This window comes from Ostrinia nubilalis, chromosome 16, assembly GCF_963855985.1.
Source record: "Ostrinia nubilalis chromosome 16, ilOstNubi1.1, whole genome shotgun sequence".
NCBI classification, from domain to species: Eukaryota; Metazoa; Arthropoda; class Insecta; order Lepidoptera; family Crambidae; genus Ostrinia; species Ostrinia nubilalis.
The window spans coordinates 9,057,825-9,080,404 of record NC_087103.1 but is presented as its reverse complement, the minus strand read 5'-3'; the positions used below and the strand labels follow the sequence as shown (position 1 = coordinate 9,080,404).

General features: G+C 35.8%; 1 protein-coding gene across 1 annotated transcript in view; it reads right to left on the bottom strand.

Annotated features, from left to right (window-relative positions):
* Positions 1-9,169, bottom strand: part of LOC135079478 (limbic system-associated membrane protein-like) — a 95,368-nt gene extending 86,199 nt beyond the window's left edge. Inside the window, exon 1 of the mRNA XM_063974136.1 lies at positions 8,865-9,169. The gene's annotated coding sequence lies outside the window, so the exon portion shown is untranslated. The remainder of the gene's footprint in view (positions 1-8,864) is intronic.
* Positions 9,170-22,580: the final 13,411 nt, after the last annotated feature.

Here is a 22,580-nt window from a genome sequence, read left to right as displayed (position 1 = left end):
ATCTGTACTTTTTTTTGTACTAATTTTGCACTTTTCATGCATTCAAATATAATAGACTAAGAGCTATTGAACGCCAGACCTACGTTATTTTATAAAGGCTGAAAGTTTGTCAGCGCATGCTCCCAACATAGCTAAGAACCATGGCCAAACATGAAGTTTGGGTCATGGTGGCTTTGGCAGACAGACGGTACTAAAGGTGTGTAAAATACCAACTTAATTACGTCAAAGTATAAAGGCTGATTTTTTGATATTTCCTTCAAAATGTTATTAGAAATGACGTCATTAATTGACAGACACCTACCATGGTGGCAGCCCATAGCCAGACACCTTAAAGTTCATGAAAATATAGTCCTACTTACGTCATACTATAAAAGCTGATATTTACATAAAATATTTGAACTATCATTTGATGAAGTTTCCTCATCAGCCAGACACTTCTGATGGTTCCTTCGCCTTGCCAGACAGCTTTTAGGGTGGCTGAAAGTGCGAACGCGAGGCACTATAAATATTGTTTTTTGTACTTTTTCTTAAGTTACTCAAGTATTTGAGTCTGTAATTCATCATCTCATGTTGATGAGCTGATGATGGAAGGTAAGTACAACTCCTTAAGGCTTAGGAGTTGGAGGACAATTCTTTAACCAGTACGAGTATAAATAAGTATAGTTTCTAAAGTTATTTGGGTGTTTGCATCAGCTAGTCATCATCTCATGTTGATGAAAGTTACAACTTCTTAACGCTTAGGAGTTGTAAGATTATTCACGTCATGCTCCCCGGCGAAACTACTTTTGATTTAACTATTGTAAGTTTATAAAATAAATCTATGAAATGTCTATAAAATTCTAGTCCTATTTAAAAAAAACCAATGTCTCAGGTTTCGCCGTATTTTGTTATTGAAAGTGGTTGCGCTGCAGAGTATCCTTCCATCACGATAATAATATATCTATTACTATGCATTGCATAGTATAATCAAATTTATAGTATCAAATAATTCTATAACAATTCTATATTGAATTAGGACCTCCAAATCCTCATTAGAATTTATATACACGGAAAATGTGGTGCCACAAATTTTCTCTTCGAAATAGTTGCTAAACGCCTAGAGTAAAGTTCATAGCAACATTAGCATTAACATAGGTAATGCTAATGTTGCTAAGAACTTTACTCTAGGCAACTTTCAGAGGTAATCACTTTAAAATTGGGGATTGGGGGAGTTGTACTTACCTTCTATATCAGCTCATCAACATGAGATGATGATTTACAGACTCAAATACTTGAGTAACTTAAGAAAAAGTACAAAAAACAATATTTATAGTGCCTTGCGTTCGCACTTTCAGCCACCCTAAAAGCTGTCTGGCAAGGCGAAGGAACCATCAGAAGTGTCTGGCTGATGAGGAAACTTCATCAAATGATAGTTCAAATATTTTATGTAAATATCAGCTTTTATAGTATGACGTAAGTAGGACTACATTTTCCTGAACTTTAAGGTGTCTGGCTAAGGGCTGCCACCATGGTAGGTGTCTGTCAATTAATGACGTCATTTCTAATAACATTTTGAAGGAAATATCAAAAAATCAGCCTTTATACTTTGACGTAATTAAGTTGGTATTTTACACACCTTTAGTACCGTCTGTCTGCCAAAGCCACCATGACCCAAACTTCATGTTTGGCCATGGTTCTTAGCTATGTTGGGAACATGCGCTGACAAACTTTCAGCCTTTATAAAATAACGTAGGTCTGGCGTTCACTAGCTCTTAGTCTATAAAAAAGAAACTTTTTTGAATAGCTCTTTTTTACGGTATTGAAGATTTAGGTAGAAAGCGTATGCTGCTGTAACTAAAAATTAATTTAATGTTCAATGGGACGTTGTTTGGTAAAATATACATACTTATTGTGATTTGATTCACAACTTCACCACAACCGTACCTACTAAAGTTAACCGTATTTACATAGGGTAGCCTGTCACTTGGAATACATACTTATTTAAGTTTTCGATAAGGAAAATAATATTCAGATTCGTAAGTTCCTGAGTTTCCTTCTGCATGCATACATTTCGACTTAACACAAACAAATGCTATAGCTCAACCCTTTGGGAATGTGTATTTATTTTGGATAAAAGTGCCTTTACTCAAACATTGTGTCGGTATCTTTTCTGAGTGACAGATTCAAACAGATGGAAAAAATAAGGTGGGAATATACCTACCTCACTATATTTTTAGTAAAGTTCTAAATAAAAAATGATACTGGCCATTGTATACATAAATAGGTACCTAGTTATACAGGAATAAAAAATACACTTCTTAGGCCCGGTTCGACCAAACTTTTATCCGAGAATAACTCTTGGTATAACTGGCACATTAACAGTTTCAGCATGGGGAATAATTATGTCAAAATGACGAATTTATTCTTAGATTAATATTTACTCTTGTTTCGTCGAATCCACCCTTAATTATAATCGCCTTTTTGTACTGAACATTGTTGTGTGTGCAATAAAGTCTTTAAATAAATAAATAAAATAAAAATTATATTGCTTACTAGAGGTATTTAAAAAAAATGCACAAGTTTTTATAAAATAATTGTTTGAATTTTTTTTAATTTTATAAACATACTAAAACAGCTTCCAATTCTTTCTTACGATTGCAACTTTTACGTTGCCAGAAACTACCGCCTAACCAACTTTAAAACTCTAATAGTGAAGGATTAGCCCCGTGGTTAAACTGTCTTTGGACTTGCAACAAAATTAATCAACAGAAAATAGGATTTCGAAGTTTAATCCACTTTCCACTGCAATGTGTATGACAGGAGCGATTACGAAACTTTGTTGTAAATTAATTAAAGCTATGTTGAACAACCGCGAGCAAAATCCCATCATTATATTGGAAAAATATTGGAGAATTTTGTTAAAAAAAATTTTGGATGATTTCGGTACCGACTAAAGTCTACCTAAAATAACAGGCAGAATATGTGTTTGTTTATTTTGAACCATGAATGAGAAAACGGGAAATTTGGAAACGAAATATCCCAACAAAGAGAAATAAAAAGAAAATCAAGCATCAGACTCGTTAGTGAAATATTTTTCAATAGAGACTATTAGAATCTCAAATTCGAGCTCATTTCGTGGTTGACGCTGTCTATTTTCACAATACTTCACTTACAAACTATCAAGCCGGTCTCGATTACTTCGCGCCCATAAAACTTCGAATCTCGAGCCCGGCGAAGTCCTATTTTTTCGAATCGCACTTCTGGTCGCGGAGTGAGCGGCAGTAAAAATTTTACGCTTCGGGAAAAGGCGTTTGTGCAATCAGAGCGGATTGTGCTCCGAATCTAAGCTAAGTCCCGGTAAGCAGCGTAGGCAACCGGGAAAAATTTCGCTTTCACTGAATCCCATTAGGTACGGGATTTTTAAACTTCCCGCGGCTTTATAACGTCATTGCTTCCACCATGACGACTTACGCATGGCACAAGCTTAACACTGTGGCTCTTTTACAGTCGTAATAAGTGTGATTTTGCAACAAAAGTGTGTCGACTGTACTCAAATCTATTTTTGCAATAAGAATTCTGGCAAGTTCCACGCGTTTCCATTCAACGGAATAAAAGTAAACCTTCCCTTTAATTCTTTTTGCCTCTTTTCTATTATATTCGTTCATATGGATGTCTTTCCCATTTCTTTCTGTTACGATGCTATGCGTTTCAGGAACGGAATCAGAATCTCGGAAAATGATTATGTAACTTTAAATAGTCAAATTTGTAGTAATTACTAAACGTATTGTAGGCATAATTATCATCTCTATAATCGCAAAATGTGTTGGTAAGCGCATAACTCAACAACGCCTGGACCAATTTTACCAATTTTTTTAAAATGTTTGTTGAAGTCCAATGATGGTTTTTACGGCGAGAAAAATTGGAATAATTTCTGGGAAGACCCTAAAAAAACTCGAAACTTCACCCCTTATGGGGGTAAAACGGGGTCCACGCGTACGAAGTCGCGGGCGGCCGCTAGTTAAAAATAATAAAGTTCCAAGTTACATTAATAATCTCAATTTCTATAATGTTGTACCTTTGTGTGGTAAAATCCCCGTCATGCTGTCATGGATCACGAAAATCTAATTGTAGTTAAATATTAATTTGTCAGGCAAAGTTATCTAAGTAACTTGTTGTTTACAGAAACTTGCAAAACTTGAACTTTATGAAAGTTGTACAATGAGAGAACATCTCTCATAAAATGTCAAATTCCTAAATCCAATTTGAGCCTTATTGTAAGGCAATGAAGCTCTAATTCCATTGGCCAAAATGACATTTTATGGAATGTAAGTGGACTACATCTAACATGATGAAGTTATGAAGTTTAGATTATATTCTAATTCCAGCTGCGCTTCTGACTTATGTAAAAGAATCAGCGCATATTGTGGTGGCTCAAAAGTAATTTAAAACATATTAAAGAATCTATGCGTAGAATAGAGCCCCTTTTTGCGTTTCAAGATTTCATAAATTGAATTTATAATCTGTCATAGTAGAAATTCAACTTATTTATTACGTAACGTTTAATGATTTAGGAGAGCAGTTTTTGTTATCCTATTCAAATTATATGAAAGTGGACAAAATCAAAAACAAATAGTTTAATCAAATTTCAAGTATGAATTTGATTCTCTTCTATGATGTACAAGTTTATATTTCTTCTAATCATTCTTAACACATAAGTAAGCGTCTAATGAAAATAAACGGCGACAGAGTTGTATATGAAAAAAACCGAGAATTTGCATGGAAATAGAGAACTTACGCAAATAAGGAAAAATGGATCTCTGGAAAGGCAAACAACCTCAACATAACAAAAGATATAAGATATACATACACAACACACTACCCTCGGTGCATTGACACGGACTAAATATATTCAGAAGTGTCAATGTTCTTCAATGAGTTCTCGTATTATACCTATGTAGGTATGTGATTGATGTGAGTAATTAAGAACTGACGTCACATTGGGACGGTAAGGTGGTAATGACCGTAATGTAAGGTGGGGTAAATAAGTTATTTATCAGTGTTATATTTAAACGGCTAAGAGCTTTCCCGTTTTAACACTAATGGCACTTAATACTTACGGTGTAATTTTCAAGTGCACGCGGTTAGCCCTTGAAAGTAGGTATAACAAATAAAAAGGTGTTCTAAGGAGTCTCGTTGCCGTTTTTGATAAAAATAAAACAGAAGTTTAGCTTGTATCTAATGCTTGATATTGTGTGAATTACATAGGTGTGCAAGAAATATTAACATTAATTTACCAAAAAAAATATCGAGGCACAGTGACATAAATCAAAACATAACAATCATGTTTCAATTATCAAAAAATCCGAAGAAAGATGTGTATGGTACAAATACCCAATACTAGGTGGACCGACGATCTGGAGAAAGTCGCGGAAAGTGCCTGAATGCGGGAAGCGCAGGACTGGATCGTTATGGAAATCTTTAGGGGAGGCCTTGTCCAGCAGTGGACGTCATTTGGATGAAACGTACGAACGAAATACCTTCTTGCTACTTTACTTTGCACTACAAACGAAATCAATGCAAATCTCAAAAACTACAACGAGGAAATTCCACTACCTCTTCATGGAACTAAACTTGGGATTACCGGCTAAGTACTACTTGTAAAGCAAAACATTGCGCACTTAAGTACAAAGCCGTCGCGATACGCTGGCCTTAATCTGACAACAGCGTTCTGACAAAAAACGCTAGCGGAGATATTCAGGATCCACTACGCGGTTTTATCTCAAGGGAGCTCACAAGCGAGCGACAGTATACTGGCGACTGCTGGCGACTTAAGGCTGAGTTGCACCATCTTACTTTAACGTCACGTCATGACAAATGTCAAAAATCTGTTAAACTCCATACAAAAACACCGGTTATTGTTATTGTTACGATTAAAATAAGCTGGTGCAACTCAGGACAGATATTCAAATTAGTCGACAGTGTCGTTAACGCAACGCGAATACCGCCGATGGTCGCCGACAGTCGCCGATGCATCGCGACTCTCAGACGCGCAGTCACTAACGTATAAGTCACGAGTGTCAACATGTCATGACAGCGAAAGGCGTGATGCATTGCGACTCTCGAAGACGGGCATGGCATTGGCGGAACAGTGGCGAAAGATCACAAGTTCATCACCATCAACAAAAGAAAAGTCACTAACGTATAAGCCAGAGTGTCAACATGTCATGACAGCGAAAGGCGCGAGCCGGAGACTGTCGCCTACAGTCGCCTACAGTTGCTGACCTTTGCCTACCATTATCGCAAGCAGTCGCCGGCACAATGTCGCTCGTCTGTGAGCTCTCTAAGGCTTATAACTTACAGCTCTGTCAACTTGCAAAAGCGGTCAAGTGTAAGTTATCCTCGTAGCGCCCACGGATTTTTTGGATCCTCTTTAACTACGACCCGACCGTCCTTCTTATAGGACTTATAGTTATAGTCCTATCAGCCCAAGATTTTGAGTTGAAATTCGTATGTGTTAGAGTTACCGGTTTGAAGTGAAACTTTCAGGGTATAATTATGATTATATTAGCATGTGTTTTTAAATTCAATTATTTGTCTACCTTTTGTTCTTTACAAAGGCCATCGGGCCACAAATTCTAGATTAAAAGGAAGTATTAAGTGATGTAAAATTAAATAATACAAAAAATTAGTAGTGTAAAGAGTATTAAATTAATAACAATAATAAATATAATAAATATTTTTGAACAATTTCACACATAACGCTATCTAGCCCCATAGTAAGCAATTAATATGCTTGTGTTATGGGTGCTCGCTTAACGGATATACTACATTATATACGTTTTAAATACATACATATTATACTAGTAACACCCAGACCCATCATAGAAATTAAAATTCATCATTTCAATTTCTGCCCGGCTGGGAATCGAACCCGGGACCTCTCGGCATAGTAGTCCCTTTTAGAACTACTACACCAAACGGCCGACAAATAATTAATTAATTAAATTAATTATTAGTGAAAGATAAGTTGCATTTTTATATTAGTAATATTCCATAAACCAATTTAACACAAAGCCACAAACTAAAAATATTATGATATTTTTAGTACTAGCTTCGACCCAACCGCCTTCACAAAGTACATATTATTTCAAACCAAGATTTCGCAGAATTTCTGCCCTAAAAATGCAAAGTAATTATCTCTATTTAAGTAATACCTATTCGTTAGCAACTTTTTGCATAAAAACATACTCGACAACCACGGATTATCATAAAAAAATGCGATTTACTAACTACGTGTTAGTGAGCCGTCCATACCGCCGGCCATTTTTCAAAAAATCCCATCTGTCAATTGTGACAGCCAATGGTAGCATACCGGAAACTGTTCCCTAATATTTCGTTCAGAAATCGAATTAAATTATTTCTTTAAGCCGCGAAATTTCAAAAATCTAGACAAAGTTTAATAATATGGCCTTCTGAAAGGCGCATGGGCGGTAATTGAAAGTTAGTTGAAAAAAGTTCTGGGCTGTAGTCGCCATGTTTATTTTGGGTTATCAAAAGGCGCGTGGGCGCTACGAGGTTATACTCTTGTGCTGGTTTCGTTCGTTTTTATCGCAGTTCCTATAGGATTTTAGTAAGAACACTTATTATAATTCGCCAGGGTTATCTAAAAATGTAATTTTTACTGAATAAGTAAGTGTGCTTCATCTTAGTCCTCGTCTTCAATTATTATCATCAGAAGATGTGATGATTGAGAGCAAACGCAGACTTGGTCTAGCATAAAAAATTTGAATCAAGTTGATACACACTCGTTTGTGTAATTTTCGTATTACAAACAAATCTCAGGCTATATTCAGCCCTGTAATTTTTGGATTTTTAATATTTACACCAATTACATAAAACAGTACCGAAACACGTAAGTTTTTGTATATTTTCCTTTATACATACATATCTACTTCTTTCAAGTTAAGTAATATACGATTAAAAGAAAATCACGGAATACTTTGAAAAATATTTTTTCATTTGTTCATGGTTCCCTGAAATTGTCCGTGCTAAAGTCAGGGAAAGGTCTCACCACTAACTTTGAAATAAGAAATTTTGTGAGGCTTTTCCAAAAGCTTTTCTAGTGTTGATTCTTCCTCATTTGATAATTTGGGATATAATCCTAATTGAAATATTTAAGAAAAAGATAGCTTCGAAAAAATATTTAAGAACAATCAGCTTTTTTAATTTAATAATTTCAATAAGGAAAAATCTAATCTTTTAATAAATCTTTACATCGGTCCATCACTCGTAAGCGTGCCGCGAATGGGTTGGCTTCCAAATCAGGCCAAGGCTGACCTTTATTAAATCTCATTTAGGGAATAAAATATCAAAAAACCTGTAAACAATACCTACTTCATAATTAACGAACTCTCCAAAAAGGTGCGTAAACCCAAAAGGAAAAAAGTAAATTAGCTAAGTTACCGTAAATGTACGAAACAACATAATGAAGTGGTATGGAAGTAAGTAAAGATGTATACCTACTTATGTGATATTTAAATTCCATGGTTCAATACCTTTCCGAATCAGTTATAAATAAAGCCGGCCCTTCTGGCACAATAGCTCGCAAATCGGCTTTCGAACGCTCAATTTGGTGACGATATTTTTCATCGCTTAAGCCTACCGAAAAAATCCAGTTACGGGGATTCCCATCTCAAAAGGTCGTTGATTTGAGCAAAAAACGGGCATGAAAATAACGAAGAAGGTAAAAATTTCCGTTGTTAAATGAGATCTTAAATAATAATCTTGCTATATTTTCTTAGAAAAGTACTAATTCTGAGCTTTCGAAACTCTTTCCAAAATAGTAAAGCTATAATAACTGAAATACTTAGTACTTAAATACTTACCAATTAAGTGCTGAAAATCGCCCACCAAATCCAAAACGAAAAGAAAATGCCGTTACACCACACCAATGAGCAGAAAACAACTTAACGAAGTGATAAATCTCAATAAAACCTGTAATTAAATTGTTCACGATATCCGACCACGGTCACAGATTACACGACTTTCTGTAAAGTTTTTTTTGTTTTAATTTTTTTTTCCGGCACAAGTTTGTCCGAAGGCGTTCTTAATTTAAATTTTAAAACCGCGGTACGTTCGAAACGTGTTTTGAGTTTCGAAATTTGAATCGGCGCATGGCGCAGGCTCGTTCGGAAACGCCACGAGCGTCGAGCAGACTGGCCCCGCGGCCGGCGATTCGTTTCGCGCATGTGCACAAAACCTCTTATAATTTGATATCTCACCGACTGTGACATTTCGTGGTAAAACCTACTCGTAAATTATTCAATTTTATTTACTTATCCTTACGCTTTTGTGTGATATTATGACATGGGTCGGTGATTCTTTATTGACAGTAGATTTGTGTACGTGCACGGCATACTTTTCCAAAAGTTGTAGCGATGTTTTCACATTTCCTTGACCACTTCCGAAAACTTCGGAATTATATTACCGAAGAGAGATGATTGACATAAGATATTTCGATATTACGGTAAATTGTAACTTATTATGTTGTGTTTGATGTAAAAATACAAAACATTATCTTATGAAACATTAAAGATAGTCTATAAAATATAAGAAATTTCTAGATCAAAAAGTAGCCTTAATCGTTTTGGCTTTTTGGCAAGCACATTTATGTGCTTTTTACAGAAAAGAAGTGTGCCGCGAAGAAATACCTAATATGCCGTAGGGTAGAGACGTAGCGATGGTGTGAGACGGTGTGACTCAAGTTTTCCACCATAGCTATCGAGGAAGTTGAGCGGTGCGAAGATGCGTAACGAAGCTGTAAATCGGTGTGCAATTGAGTAGTGAGAATGGGGTAGCGGATTTTTTCGTGTGCGCATATCCGTGAAGGGTTTCAGCAAATAATATACTATTTGTTACTTGAATAGTTTTATTTTATATTCGTGAAGGATGTTTTAGCAAAATATTTGTTATTTTAATGGTTTATTTGTAAAAGAAAGATGCTTAATTTGTGATTCGAGGTTATACTATAGATTGAGGCCCGAAACTGCGTTAAGCGGGCCCCGGCGCGGTTTCATACGAAAGTCCCCCGCGCGGGTGCCCGCGACGGAGCACTTTGTATGAAACCGCGCCGGGGCCCGCTTAACGCAGTTTCTGCCCTGAAACTGGGTGGGCAACTCGGTCTTTCCCTGTTGTCATGGAAAGTATCTGTAAAACAAAACCATAGAGATATAGAGAGATGCAAATTAATGCGCCGAGTTCGAAACTCAGTGTCGCATTAGAAATTCACACACACCAAGTAATCAAAATATGTGCTCATTATCCACTGCGGTATCAGTACTCAACGTTCGAATAATCTTTAGTACTACGCAAGCAATGTAATCTGTTTACATTATGACGTCGCTGCTGTCATCATTGCTTTTACGAGCAATGTGTTCATATTGCTGCGACACCGGCTCCGCCACCTTGTCACATCTCCCTTTAGTTTCTGTGATCTGTGAACAAAACCTATTAGAATGCCAAGTACACATTTCTATTAACCCACCTGACTAAGTATGTAAGCGTGCATGCCTGAATAAATAAGTTTGTGAATCAGTAAAAAACTGTAATCACAATATAACTACCTACCAAATAGAGCCAGTATGAAATTGTAAAGACCTATATCTATTTTATCAGAACAAATAGTAACCTCACAAAGCTAGAAAAATGCACTTCAATTTCGCTTATCGGTGTGAGTAGATTCCTAAAAGGTAATGCTAGGCGCGGGTGTTGGGTGAATAGAAAAATACTGCCAGCTCGGTGCGCTTATTCTAGTAGGGAATTTAGTGCAATGATTTGTATGGAGACCCCTCCACTTTGGTATAGAAGGCTCATTTTAGCACCAGTTGTTCTTTGGGTGCTCCTGAGTAGATTTCCGTCGGTAGACATCGGGAGCCCCCCCTGTGGTAGCAGGGAGAGGGGGGGCAAGTTTCCTTCTGCCGCGCTTCACTTTAAGGCCCATATCTTCAAAACTATGGATATTAGGGCAAGTGTGGTGTCATTTTCAGATAATTAAAGGATGGCGAATTCATTTCTAGAACAAACTTTTTGCCTTTTCATACAAAAAAATAGAAATATTGAGCAAAATTCACAAAAGCCAAAAAGTATTTTTTTAAATAAACGTCGTTTACTTTTAAACCACTGGAGATAATCTAATAAAAAAAATATATCCTGAAAGCTACATTTATCATGATTATAAATATATACCATTGTATGGTACTTTTTCGAAAAAAGTAGGTGAAAAAAAATTTTTGTTCAGGACACAGCGGGCGAAATTTACTGCGCGTCGGAAAAAAATATTTATTTTATCCATGAATTCATACTATTTGGTTCATAAGCAAGTAAAGATTATTATTTTAGAATTTATTTAGAGTTCCTGGCACATCAATATACCATGATTTGTATTTTTTCTTCAATTAATTTTGAACTCTATGTGTAAGACATAAGGTTGAAAATAGCTTAAATGCATTTTAATGTTGAAAATATCATAAGCAGAAAGCACTGAATAAAGAACTTGAATTTGTCTAAACGTCTAATGATTATTATTATTTTAATTAACACTTATTTCTACATACTATTGTACCAGTGATTTAACGGAAAGGTAAGTGTGAAGAAAGTGAGGATTGATAATCATAGTACGGGAGATTATTTTTAGCACATAAGCTACGGCTGTGACCATTATAGTTGTTTTTTCAGACAGCACCAGCTTCTGCACTACTTCTTGCACTTAAATCTCACCATTTCCAGGCAAGCTTCAGCAGCTATGGGCAAATTGGTCCATGTAGGCTCCATGTTGCTATCGACTCTGGTCCACCCCCAACCATTCGGGTAAAGGGAAGACTGAGTCGGTTGCTTGCAACTGACCCTATGTATACGCGAACCCCTTGAACCTACTAAATCTTAAATAACTTGAAAAAATCATAAGGACATGATTACTGCCCTTGATATACTGCCCGTAGCCAATTCTGATACAAAACTGCCTAGGTTGGTGGGCACTTACAGCACTCGTTCATAGTCAAACATGTAGTAAGTAATAGTAGGAGGTACTTGATCTAAAACAATACCAATGGATTAATAAGATAAGTGGGAAAAAACAGTGGATTGAGCTAATAAGTGGATAGACGACTAGAAAAGAGGACCAAAATCCCAACAGAACAGCCTAATCTGTTTTACTGACAGCTCCAAGCCAAGATGGCCTTGGGAACGGGAGCGGGCGTCTACTGTAAACACTACGAACACAGTGAACGTTTAAGGAGGTTTGCTACAGTATTTCTAGCTGAATTCTACGCTATAATTATGTGTGCACTAAAAAACAGGGGTGTAAAAAACGCAATATCTACATCCTGAGCCACAGCCACTGGCAGCACTCAAACAAAGCCATCGCCTCAGTGAAGGTTGAGTCTAGAATGATTCTAGATGCAATCTTAAAGATGAACAAACTCGGAAGGCATGACAAAGTGTCCCTGATGTGGGATACCTGGACATACAAGGATCGAATGTAATGAGAGAGCCGACAGTCTAGCGAGACAAGGGTCAGAAACGATATCTATTGGGTCAGAACTGATAGTTCTTTATCTAAAAGCATATCCAAGAAGCACAGGGCTGAATGGGAAAGCTCCAACGATATAAGCCTCTCCAAATCATTCCTAAAGGGAAATACAGGGTCATGGAGAAAACTCATCAAAGTTAAGCCCAATCAATTACAGGTACGCAAACTGGGCATTATGAAACGAACCACATGTCCCACAAAATGGGCCTAACAACAGAAGCTCTCGAGCATGTGGAATAATGTGTGGGGTCCATGAAACACTTAATACTGTAAGGATGGGTCTGCTTGGGTCAGCATATCCGGCATCAGAAGACTACTAGGTGGCTTTCATTCAGACGCTTAATTCACCTAACTCATTGAAAGGATTTTTTTAGATGATAGGGAATAAAAAAGGAGAATAAAGATCCTAATGGGTCGCTGTGGACTACGCTTAGATGTGGCCCTACATAAGATACCCCAGACAGCTTTGTATCAGCATTGGCTACTGGCAGTTTATCAAGGGTTTCGCGTATAGGATCAGTTGCAAGCAACCGACTCAGTCTTTCCTTTACCCGACTGGTTGGGGGTGGACCAGAGTCGATAGCAAGATGGAGCCTACTTGGACCGATTTGCCCGTAGCTGCCGAAGCTTGCCTGGAAATGTTGAGATTTAAGTGCAAGAAGTAGTGCAGAAGCTGGTGCTGTCTGAAAAAAACAACTATAATGGTCACAGCCGTAGTCTTTATGCTAAAAATAATCTCCCGTACTATGATTATCAATCCTCACTTTCCTCACACTTACCTTTCCGTTAAATCACTGGTACAATAGTATGTAGAAATAAGTGTTAATTAAAAAAAAAAATCATTAGACGTTTAGACAAATTCAAGTTCTTTATTTAGTGCTTTCTTCTTAAGATATTTTCAACATTAAAATGTATTTAAGCTATTTTCAGCCTTATGTCTTACACATAGAATTCAAAATTAATTGAAGAAAAAATACAAATCATGGTAGATTGATGTGCCAGGAACTCTAAATAAATTCTAAAATAATAATCTTTACTTGCTTATGAACCAAATAGTATGAATTCATGGATAAAATAAATATTTTTTTCCGACGCGCAGTAAATTTCGCCCGCTGTGTCCTGAAGAAAAATTTTTTTTCACCTACTTTTTTCGAAAAAAGTACCATACAATGGTATATATTTATAATCCTGATAAATGTAGCTTTCAGGATATATTTTTTTTATTAGATTATCTCCAGTGGTTTAAAAGTAAACGACGTTTATTTAAAAAAATACTTTTTGGCTTTTGTGAATTTGGCTCAATATTTCTATTTTTTTGTATGAAAAGGCAAAAAGTTTGTTCTAGAAATGAATTCGCCATCCTTTAATTATCTGAAAATGACACCACACTTGCCCTAATATCCATAGTTTTGAAGATATGGGCCTTAAAGTGAAGCGCGGCAGAAGGAAACTTGCCCCCCCTCCCCCTGCTACCACAGGGGGGGCTCCCGATGTCTACCGACGGAAATCTACTTAGGAGCACCCAAAGAACAACTGGTGCAAAAATGAGCCTTCTATACCAAAGTGGAGGGGTTCTTGCATTAAATTCCCTACTATTCCCTACGAGTCACACCGAAACAAGTAACAGTGTTACCCGTTGGGAAAAAAACCCATCAAGTCACACCGTTGTACTTGTCGGTCACACTACCACTGTCTTTTCTTAGATTAAGCTTTAGATTACTGAAGTATTTTGATTTATTATGTATTTTTTACATTGTTCCTTAACAAAATCTCTTATATCGATACCTCTGGGCTCAAAGGTCGTAAAGGACAAAGTACGACTTTTCAGGAGAAGCAAAAAACGATTTTTTATTTTTTTATTCGACAGTAACTTTTTTGTTTTTTGAGCTACTAAAATATGACCTAAGAAGAAAGTGCTTAGAATTCACAGCATTTTCCGAAGAGGTATTGAAAAACTGGACTAGGGCTGTATTTACTGAGATAGATTTCCTTTACGCCCTCAAAATTACAATAAAAAGTCCTTTACGCCCCTCAAATATACGTCCTAGGCAAGTTACTCAGGTCGTAAGTCTATTTTTATTTTACAAAACTACAAAACCAAGGTAATAAATGACAATTTACATAGTTTTATAGGTTTTCATAGGTCGTAACGGAACACCCAAGTAAGGTATTATGCAAGGGTCAATTGATAATTTAGCTTAAATATTTAATATTTTATGGTATTTGATATGTAATATACCATTTCTTTACATATTTTTAATGAATTATGGTATTTTAAATGAAATAAAATGATTTTTCGTAGCTTCATAATTTAATGCACACAATTTATGAAACTATTATTTAAGCAAACGGAAGTTTTGATATCTTTAAACTAGAAGATACCATTTTCGATATAAGAGCGAATATAGAAAATAAATATTATGACGCTTTTAAATAAAACTTCATATTAATAATGTCTACTTTTTATACGAAAAGCCGAAACCAATTTAATTTAATTTATTTATTTAATCATTATTATTGTTTCAAAAAACTACAAATGGCGGACTTAATTCCATAGGGCAGTCTGTCAACCAGTTGACCTTATGATAATGCAGATAGGATAGAACTATTAAGGACAAACGAAAACCAAACAATAATTATTCTAAATTCTAAATAGATTAAACATTGTTATTCATAATAGCTTGAAATTATGTCATTGTACTTGGTACAAAAGTAGAAAGATTAGGTAAGTAACATTACAAGTAGGAAGTTTTTCATTCCAGTAAAGTAAATCCACTTACTGTACTCCTACACAATACCGTTTTTAAAAGTCAATTATTTTTAATATAAAAATATAACTTCGAAAAAAAGTGCATTCACGCTTTTTAGTACATTAAGTCTCAACTGACACTATATTTTCCCATGTTAAGCGTAAATATGTTTCCTACTAGTTATACTTTATTAGCTGATCCAAATAACTTTAGAAACTATACTTATTTATTATAATTGTTACAATCAAAACTCAAACGTGGTTTTGACCAAGGGCGTTAGTCAAAATTCCTAGGAAATCATTAAAAACAATTGTAAAGCGTAGCATTTGTGTGATTTATGCATACAAAACATATCGGTAGTCGGGTAATAATGACACCTTATGGTACTACAGTAAAGTGACTTCTTTTTCTTATCTAGTTTTTTCATTTTTTAAATTTGTATGATGACTATCCTAACTTAATTAGGTAATATGTTATTAATTTATAGCATGTTTTCATTTCCTTAAATCATCTTTTAATTATCTTTTACCTGACAAATACCTAGTTTCTTCAAATATGAGAAATAATAAAAATCATTATTACTCCGATGTGGATAGATTATGTCATCATTTTATATGTACAAATCACATAAACGTTACACTCTAAATTAGTTTTATTACATATTTTTGATGGTTTTTTAGTTCTTTCGTTTGTTCTAAACTTAAATACAATAAGAAACGTCTATAAAATTTACCTACTCAGTCGTTATAATGTCCTTTCTTTGTAGTTTTTTTGAAATATTGGTTTAGATAATCTAAGGGCGTAAAGGACAAATTACTTGACTTTGGTATGAAAATTTTAGGTTGTAAAGGACAATAGATTATACTACATGTATATTATACGCCCAAAAATTTTTGTTTACTTGTTCTTTACTACCATGTTAACTGTACTAAAAAATCAAATGGTATTTACATCCCAATTTTCACGATTAATTCTGTTTAACTCATCAAATATGATGGGTCGTAAAGGCACTTTTTTTGAGAATTTCGACAAACTAAATATACAGATCGATAGAGAATTAAATTCTGAGTACAACTGTATAAAAAACTCATTTTCGGTATTTTGTCCTTTACGACCTTTGAGCCCAGAGGTATCGATATATTCTGATATAAAGGTCTTAAATGTGTGACCCAGAAACAGTGTGAATGAAACTGGATGGATTTTTTTTGTAACAATGTTACTTTGATGGGGCAACAAGGGAACCACGTACCGGAAAACGCAGCTTGGGATGTCCACCCACAAGGTGGACAGACGACCCCAAAAAGGTAGTAGGAAGGCGCTGGATGCAGGCTGCTACCAACCGGGCGATATGGAAATCATTGGGGGAAGCCTATGAATAAGCGGCTCGGTGCAGTCCACATTAGCCCCTAAATAAAGAAAAGCTCTACGATCGGTTTGTACTGTATTTTTTTTATTTATAATGACATTGTTTACATTTTGAATGTCTTATTAATATCCTAATTTTAAAGATATTGAATGTGTGAACTAGAAACAGTGTGACGGGTTGGGTTTTTTTCCAGTGTTACTCGTTTCGGTGTGACTCGTTGGGAACAAGCGGCTCGGTGCAGTCCACATTAGCCCCTAAATAAAGAAAAAGTCTGCGATCGGTTTGCATTTTGATTTATAATGTATTTTTAACATTTTGAATGTCTTATATTATAGGTATTAAATGTAGGTATGAACTAGAAACAGTGTGACTGGTTGGGTTTTTTTCCAGTGTTACTCGTTTCGGTGTGACTCGTTGGGAACAGGCGGCTCGGTGCAGTCCACATTAGCCTCTAAATAAAGAGGAACGCTGCGATCGGTTTTGGCGCGGCGCCCGATCCCCAGTTATTCCATTTGGTCCCGCGGGATGCGACCTCATCGCAAACTGTAACGTTCCCCTTTGTTTTCCAGCTTGGAATAATTATTGGCTTGCTCAATCGGTGAAGGGCTGTGTTAGAAAGGGATGTTTTTAACACGTAAGTTGGGTGATTTGACCTCAGACCATAGAAGGGAAATTTAACACGTTTTCAAGTATTAACTGAATGTTGATCGTGAGATTATTGTAAGCTTAAGATTTAATTTCGTTTAAAATACCTATTACTAACCTAAGATATTCGAGACGTTCAGTAGATATTGTTTTTGTAGGTTAAATTCACATAGGTAACCGATTTGCAAAATTGAGAAGGAATGTAAGTATGTACATAATTATTATTATTTCCAAAGTGTTCATTATTATACGAATATACAATAAAGATTGTTCATTCAAATATTATTCGTTTTACTAGTTAGTACACTATTATGACTTCAGCCTTGAAGATGTATACTGAAAAAATATATGAAATTCCCATGGCTTTTCCGAGAATGATTCATGGCCGCCTGCATTCAATGGCTGCGGCCAACTTTTTATCGGAGAACTTTTAAAAGCTTATATTATCGAAGCAATGAAAATCTCCAGATATTGATCTCGGATGATTTCATACTTTTAAGTGATTTCACCAGATTGCTGGTGAGGCTATATTGTTAAACTTGGCGATATGTGATTTTCGGTAAGGTTTTCGGTTTTCGAAAGACTGTAGCATGGTCCTATATACAAAAAGCGATACAGTAATGCACGATAATGTATGTATAAGTTTAAAACAATATTATGAATAAATCCAGCATGAATGAAAAATAGTAATCTTCTATGAAAGTTGAAGTTAAGTAATGCCATTTTCAGTACTTACTGTCCTTCTAAAGAATTACACGGTTCTGACTTATTCACAGCTTATAAAACACGCCCATCATAATCAAATTAGCGGTTATTTGCGTTTTACGGTTGTTTTGGTGACTAGCACGCGAGCAGTAGGCGGTACATTTCACGCTTCAAGAACCAAATGAACGTGAACGTCCTTTTTCGGGTTTATTTTGTTGTGTAAGATGACTTGCCTTTAAATGAACTTAATAACGCTTTTAGGCTCGTTCGAGACAAAAGACGCTCGCGCATGTACCTATACTTATATGGATCATATGGATGACCTTATAGGTCATTGTCATAGCCAAATGACGTCCACTGGAAGACAAATGCCTCTCCCAAAGATTTCCACAACGGCCAGTTTTGCGTTCCCCAGGTCCTTCCAGCGACCTTCACCAGAGAATTGGTCCACTTAGTGAGAAGCCTACCTACCCAACCTACGTCTTCTGGTCTGACGGGACATTTTATCAGTCTAATCTGCAAGATCCCAAAAGCAGCACAATAAGTACTTAAAGTAGAGAAAAAAAGTGATTTATAAGTTCCGATGAAAACCATTCCGTTGCCCGGCTATTTTTCTCAACTACTTCTGCGTGAATGCCTATACGTATACCTTAACAGGGCCCACTATACTCTGCGTCAATAGGATCCATTATAGGTACTTTGTCGTTCCCACTCTAAACTTACGCTTAGCTTGTATTCCGAGTGACTTGCTAAGTAATTTCAAGCGCTACTTGGCAATACTCCGTTCCAAGAAACTTCATAGATATCAATCGATTTGGACAATCGTGGAAACGGTATCAATTGTGCAATTAATATGACGCAATATGCGGAAAATATGCGCAAATGAAACCTTGTTTATACAGAGAAGAGCTGCATATAGCCAAAACCTATCATCATTCAGCTCAATCAGCGTGCAAGCACGTGCAAGTTAATCAAATCTTGAACCAATTTTTGACATATTTTTATCATTACACAAATCCACATGTTTCAAATTGTTTATTACTTGGCTTGGTATTAAATGAACATTTTTTTCTTTCTTTCAAATTCAATGTTTGAAATCAGTCCCCGTATTCGATGTAAGTTTGTTGTGGAACAATAATAACAAACAATGAAACCTGACCAATCAAAGTTCATCACACCGTAAAAATAATTAATTTCTGTCGATAATATCGGAACGGAACGTTTATAGAAAGAGAAATGGAACCGAAACTGAACCCAATAAGAGGAATTTGTCATCTGTTTATCGATAGTGTCGCTCGGTTGCCATTGTCGATAGCGTTTCGAGAATTTGAGGGGTAAGTTTTGATAGAATTATATCGATAAAATATACTTTTGATTATTGAAACCATTCAAAATAGAATTTAGAAATGCCACCTAATATTCTGAGCAGGATTACACTATTAAATGTTATAACTAATGACATTTTGTCCATCTACTAGTAACAACGCTTGAGGGTGAAGAATCATCATCATCATCATCATTTCAGCCATAGGACGTCCACTGCTGAACATAGGCCTCCCCTAATGCTTTCCACGTTGATCGATTGGTAGCGGACTGCATCCAGCGCTTCCCTGCTACCTTTGCGATGGTCGTCGTTTTCCGGTACGCGGCCTCCATTCCAGAACCTTGCTGCCCCACCGGCCGTCAGTTCTGCGTACTATATGCCCTGCCTATTGCCACTTCAGCTTGCTAATCCGTCGGGCTATGTCAGCGACTTTAGTTCGTTTATGGATTTCCTCATTTCTGATTCGATCTCGCAAAGAAACACCAATCATAGCCCTCTCCATAGCACGCTGTGCAACTTTGAGCTTCTGTATAAGGCCTATAGTGAGAGGCCACGTTTCCGAGTCATAAGTTATCACTTTGGTTGTAGACTTTCGTCTTCAGGCACTGCGGTATTTTGGACAAAAAGATGTTATGAAGAGGGTGAAGAATGCCTAAAGGAAATAGAGACAAAAAAAGGTTCTCTCCCGAAACATTTTTTGGTAATTTGCTGTAGTAGAATGAGTAGTAGTTTGGAAAACTGCTCGCCAAAACGATTTAGTGTTGTAGTTCATGTGAGTCAGACTCTTTAGATGTAATTCAGACTTTGGAACAAACTTTATTATCAATATTTGTTTTATTAAGCTAATAATACTTTCTTGATTTATCGATGTGTCTAGGCGATGCAACTAGTAACGTATCGATGGGAAATAAAGAAATTGATTTTGTATCGGAGTCGAAGTAAGAAGTGATTTACGGGGTAAATAAATGCTTGTTACCGGTATTGTTTTCGTGAAATGTTGAAAACTTTTTGTAGTTATACAAACTGTTTAAGAAAAATTGCGATAGTGGACGTCTAGAATATAATAAATTATTTTAGTATATTGAAACGAAACTCAGTTCTCGATTTAAATTTCAACCTTGTCGTAAACCAAACTATACTGAAGGTGGATCCTTTTATAATATAGGTCACTTTAATTAAACTGATATGTCAAGTATGTTAATTCAGATTTAATTGTAAGATTGCCTTTTAATTTCTACTAAATATCATTAAGTAGGTTCATTAAGTCAAATTTACTTAATTACACGCTACTAATGACAAAAAAAAAAACTATAATCTATCACTTTCAAAAATGAAGTCATTGGATTCTCCCGTCAAAGTAGATCTATACCGCCATATTTCTTTACCAGTGTCTGCTATAAAGTTCTTACAACTGTGGTTTTACATTCCTTATTCAAAAAAGTCCCTCAAATTCTGGCTTGCTGTAGTTATTCGCGTTTTTTTAGGGATATTTGTGTTTGTGATTCCCACATTAACTCAATTGATATACATCGTTCGATTGCTCGCATCTGGAAAAGCTGAAATTCAAGAAATTGCTGCGACGTAAGTAAAAATTACGTTGAAAATGAAATACAATATTATTAAATAGTACGTAGGTTCATAACTTATGACTTATACGATATTTTTTAAATGAAAAGCCTAATACTCTTCGTAATTAATACTATTGACTATAATAAGATATTTTTTTTTTTTTTTTTTTTAATCTTTATTTAAGGAGCTTGATCAACATTAGGCGACCATGTCGCTCCGTACAGCCACATTTTAGTTACATGAATGAGTTTGAGCAGAGTTACCTCCGTTTCAAACCCACTCTGACCAATTTGTATAGTGCTCTGGCTTCCTTTGATAGAGGAAAAGCCATAACACTATTACATCCCCCGACATTCCACAAAATTTCACAAGAGAACTGTAAATTAATTCTAAATTGCTCGTTGCGGACACATTCCATCAAGATATGATAAACATCTTCAATTACATTACACTCACTAAAGTTAGGCGTCTCGGACTTTCTCATCATATAAGCGAATTTATTTAGCGGAATGTGTCCGGAACGAATTCTTAAAGCTATTACTAATTCTTCTCTACTTAAACAGTTGTCAATCCAAGGAATACTTAATGGTTCTGGTTGTATTGTTCTATACCAAATACCAGCATCTCTCGATCTCTTATCAAAATGTTCCTTCCACAATTCGTAACACTGTCTCTTAGCCAAATGTAAATATTCAGTGAAGAATGGAAGTGTCGATATAAGACATCCATCTGTAGAAGCTTCCCTTGCCAATCTGTCTACTGTTTCATTGTGGGAGATACCACAATGGGATGGAATCCACTGAAGAAGTATTTTCTTTGACTGGTTTTGTATTTCTACAATGAGTTTCAGGATAACATAGGCAATCGGGATGCCTCGAAAAGTCGAGGTGCACCGAGCCAAATGTTGCAAAGCGCTTCTTGAATCAGTAAACAGTACAAACTGAACTCTGTCGTTAATAGATAAGATGTAAGACAGTGCTTCGGCAATGGCAATTAGTTCAATGTGCATAATAGATAATTTTGAAGTAATTTTGAATTTAGCATTAATATTTAACTGAGGGTCGTATATAGCAGCACCTGAATCACATAAGTCTTTGGAGCCATCTGTAAATACATAGTAGTAGTCATTATATTCTGTATTAAATAAATCATAAACAGTTGATTTTAGTTGCTCTGAGTTGCAAAGTCGTTTTGGTTTATCAACATTAGCAATATAAGGTCTTACAATGTGCGCCATATTAATATAACTAACCCATACATCCAATGTACACATATCTAAAAGTGAGGTATTATGTACTGCTAACTCTTGGAAAGAATCACTGACTGTCACCAAAAGAGGAGTTTTAGTTCTTTTCCATTTGTTACTTCGACAGAGGTTGGCAAGTCTCTCAATGGAGTGAATAATTGGATTAGCAGTCAGAGATCTATTTTTTAAGTAATATTTATAGCCGAGATATCTTCTACGAACGTGCAATGGTTGTAGTGATAATTCGCTCTCCATAACATGGATTGGCGTACTTTTAATAAAACCACCTACGATTCTCATTGCTGTGTTTTGCACTGAAATCAATTTATTTAAGTGAGCTTTAGAGGAATCATCATACAAGAAACAGCCATAGTCCATTCGGCTGCGGACAGTAGCTATATAGATATTTC